Below are 4,783 nucleotides of genomic sequence, written 5' to 3'. Positions count from 1 at the left end.
GAATGGATGCCGGGATAAGAGTGTACACAACCCCCCCAGCCCGGCAACCGAAAGAGTGCATATAAGGAAGGGGAGAAACTTAATTCAGTCTTCCTTGACCAATGCCGTCCGGCTCTGCCGGCAGGCATGGATGAGGGACCAAGAGAGGTCCGGGCAGCACTCGAAAACATAAGACCCTTGCCGTCCAGCGTCTCTGCCGGCCGGCAATGGGCTTAGTCAATCCAAATCCCAACCTATACTAGGTCCAGAAGTAGAATGACATATGGTACAGTAATACCCCTGCCGGCCAGCTCTGCCGGCCGGCAAGGTACAGTACAGTAATGGCTAGGCCATTACGGAGATAGAGGGGGAAGGGACAAGAGGGTCCTGCCAACCTTGCTTTAGTGACAGATCACCCGTAGCCAAGAACTCTGTCTTAGCCTAAGGGAGATCTAAGGGAAAGGGCCAGCGCAGTAGTATAATACCTGCCAGCTTCCAGAGCACCAAAGCAAGGAAGGCGTTGCAACTCCCAAGGGAAGATTTATCCTCCCCGAGAACAGCAACAGGACTTAGTCTGGTCGATCACACAAGAAGGAATCATAACTACAGAAACCTTCGACAGTGACCTAAGGGAGCTCAGCTCCCTTTGTAAGTGTTAGGTCAGCGAGGGAGACTCTGCCCCAAGCCAAACAACACGGACTCAGACTAAAAACTCTGTTGTTCTGACCCTCTTTGAACCAGACTCTGCTGGAACAGGAAGGTACAGTAACACCCTAGTATAGTTTTATCGAAAATAAATTCGGAAAAAACCACTTAGGGATAAGCCCAAGGCTTAAACAGAGGGAAAGGGATTGCATACCTTCTCCGAAGAAAAGAAAGCAACCGGGGAGTATGATAAAGTATACTAAGGCTCCATAAGCAATTAGCCTAGGCACCAAGAGAATCGATTACCTAATTCACCGAAACTCTCACGTATACAATCTTGGAAATATTCCACACAGTCTAACATGTATAAAATATAGCCTAAAGCTTCAATAAAATTTTAATTACACTCGGAAAAACCAAAATCATGCATTAAGTACTAGGACCAAACGACTAGGCTACATGGCCTAGCGTAGGCCAGAATGGCGAATACTTCGCCAAATAATACTAAGCACGAAAGGAAATCCTATGTAAAGCTAAATAGCTAAATTTTATTAAGCAAAACAACCAGGAATGTCACTCTGACTAACTAATTTATACCTAGCGAGTGACAGTGTCCAGGACACCTCTGGTAGGCTACGGCTCTTGTATCAAAGATTAATCCTATTAATCACTCAAAATTTTACCAAGAGCCTACATTTATACATAACAGACACTATACTCAACTTATCCGAGGTCAACGAAGACGAAGAAGCCATGAAAAGCTGAATAAATCCAAGATTTGCGAGAAAAACAGGAAAAAACACCGAGTTGTTAAGCTACGCAAAAAGGAATACAGATGGCGCCAGGATTGGCGCCAGGCACGCATACGAATCGGGGGATAGGGAAGCCTTGGGAGCGGCTCCCCTTTTTCTTTCCCGAATTCGTATCTCGTCAATCTCCCTCCTACGAGACGAATCTCTGTTCAGGTCGTAGATTGCCATGTGACGTGTCTAGAATACGTCCTCTGATATGTCGCGATATCCCTTTCACGAGGGATACTCGCTCCAGGAGTTAGAATTCTGGTACCTTAAGGTAAATTCTCTGGGAATATCGCCGTAGTTGTAATATACCCTAGGAAGCTACCCTATAGGAACTTCCATCAGGACGACATGGCTTGAGCCCAAAAATAGATTTTTCGCTTCGCTCAAAATCCGTTATATATATATATATATATATATATATATATATATATATATATATATATATATATATATATATATATATATATATATATACATATATATATATATATATATATATATATATATAAATTCATATATATACATATATATATACATATATATATTCAAATAAGCCATATATATTTTTGATATATTAATGTCTGGATTCTCTTAACAACCTCGGGATCACAGACCCAGGCGAAATCTCACAAAGACAAGAGCTTGGCTCCGGCCGGGAATCGAACCCTGGTCGGCAAGCTTATATAGACAGTGACTAACCCACTTGGCCACGAACAAAGATAAAAGTCAATGACAATTCTACTGTACTTATGCCTGTCGAATTCAGGTATTTTGTACTTAGAATTGAAATCAACCCATCTTCACCATCGTAGCTAATTGGTAGTTTGTTACTTGGCATTCAATTAATGATAAATTTTGCACATTTTTACGTGTTTTTCATATTCAAATAAGCCATATATATTTTTGATATATTAATGTCTGGATTCTCTTAACAACCTCGGGATCACAGACCCAGGCGAAATCTCACAAAGACAAGAGCTTGGCTCCGGCCGGGAATCGAACCCTGGTCGGCAAGCTTATATAGACAGTGACTAACCCACTTGGCCACGAACAAAGATAAAAGTCAATGACAATTCTACTGTACTTATGCCTGTCGAATTCAGGTATTTTGTACTTAGAATTGAAATCAACCCATCTTCACCATCGTAGCTAATTGGTAGTTTGTTACTTGGCATTCAATTAATGATAAATTTTGCACATTTTTACGTGTTTTTCATATTCAAATAAGCCATATATATTTTTGATATATTAATGTCTGGATTCTCTTAACAACCTCGGGATCACAGACCCAGGCGAAATCTCACAAAGACAAGAGCTTGGCTCCGGCCGGGAATCGAACCCTGGTCGGCAAGCTTATATAGACAGTGACTAACCCACTTGGCCACGAACAAAGATAAAAGTCAATGACAATTCTACTGTACATATGCCTGTCGAATTCAGGTATTTTGTACTTAGAATTGAAATCAACCCATCTTCACCATCGTAGCTAATTGGTAGTTTGTTACTTGGCATTCAATTAATGATAAATTTTGCACATTTTTACGTGTTTTTCATATTCAAATAAGCCATATATATTTTTGATATATTAATGTCTGGATTCTCTTAACAACCTCGGGATCACAGACCCAGGCGAAATCTCACAAAGACAAGAGCTTGGCTCCGGCCGGGAATCGAACCCTGGTCGGCAAGCTTATATAGACAGTGACTAACCCACTTGGCCACGAACAAAGATAAAAGTCAATGACAATTCTACTGTACTTATGCCTGTCGAATTCAGGTATTTTTTACTTAGAATTGAAATCAACCCATCTTCACCATCGTAGCTAATTGGTAGTTTGTTACTTGGCATTCAATTAATGATAAATTTTGCACATTTTTACGTGTTTTTCATATTCAAATAAGCCATATATATTTTTGATATATTAATGTCTGGATTCTCTTAACAACCTCGGGATCACAGACCCAGGCGAAATCTCACAAAGACAAGAGCTTGGCTCCGGCCGGGAATCGAACACTGGTCGGCAAGCTTATATAGACAGTGACTAACCCACTTGGCCACGAACAAAGATAAAAGTCAATGACAATTCTACTGTACATATGCCTGTCGAATTCAGGTATTTTGTACTTAGAATTGAAATCAACCCATCTTCACCATCGTAGCTAATTGGTAGTTTGTTACTTGGCATTCAATTAATGATAAATTTTATCTTTGTTCGTGGCCAAGTGGGTTAGTCACTGTCTATATAAGCTTGCCGACCAGGGTTCGATTCCCGGCCGGAGCCAAGCTCTTGTCTTTGTGAGATTTCGCCTGGGTCTGTGATCCCGAGGTTGTTAAGAGAATCCAGACATTAATATATCAAAAATATATATGGCTTATTTGAATATGAAAAACACGTAAAAATGTGCAAAATTTATCATTAATTGAATGCCAAGTAACAAACTACCAATTAGCTACGATGGTGAAGATGGGTTGATTTCAATTCTAAGTACAAAATACCTGAATTCGACAGGCATAAGTACAGTAGAATTGTCATTGACTTTTATCTTTGTTCGTGGCCAAGTGGGTTAGTCACTGTCTATATAAGCTTGCCGACCAGGGTTCGATTCCCGGCCGGAGCCAAGCTCTTGTCTTTGTGAGATTTCGCCTGGGTCTGTGATCCCGAGGTTGTTAAGAGAATCCAGACATTAATATATCAAAAATATATATGGCTTATTTGAATATGAAAAACACGTAAAAATGTGCAAAATTTATCATTAATTGAATGCCAAGTAACAAACTACCAATTAGCTACGATGGTGAAGATGGGTTGATTTCAATTCTAAGTACAAAATACCTGAATTCGACAGGCATAAGTACAGTAGAATTGTCATTGACTTTTATCTTTGTTCGTGGCCAAGTGGGTTAGTCACTGTCTATATAGGCTTGCCGACCAGGGTTCGATTCCCGGCCGGAGCCAAGCTCTTGTCTTTGTGAGATTTCGCCTGGGTCTGTGATCCCGAGGTTGTTAAGAGAATCCAGACATTAATATATCAAAAATATATATGGCTTATTTGAATATGAAAAACACGTAAAAATGTGCAAAATTTATCATTAATTGAATGCCAAGTAACAAACTACCAATTAGCTACGATGGTGAAGATGGGTTGATTTCAATTCTAAGTACAAAATACCTGAATTCGTCAGGCATAAGTACAGTAGAATTGTCATTGACTTTTATCTTTGTTCGTGGCCAAGTGGGTTAGTCACTGTCTATATAAGCTTGCCGACCAGGGTTCGATTCCCGGCCGGAGCCAAGCTCTTGTCTTTGTGAGATTTCGCCTGGGTCTGTGATCCCGAGGTTGTTAAGAGAATCCAGACA

This window comes from Palaemon carinicauda, chromosome 36 (genome assembly GCF_036898095.1).
Source record: "Palaemon carinicauda isolate YSFRI2023 chromosome 36, ASM3689809v2, whole genome shotgun sequence".
NCBI lineage: Eukaryota > Metazoa > Arthropoda > Malacostraca > Decapoda > Palaemonidae > Palaemon > Palaemon carinicauda.
Note: the sequence above shows the minus strand (reverse complement) of the source record.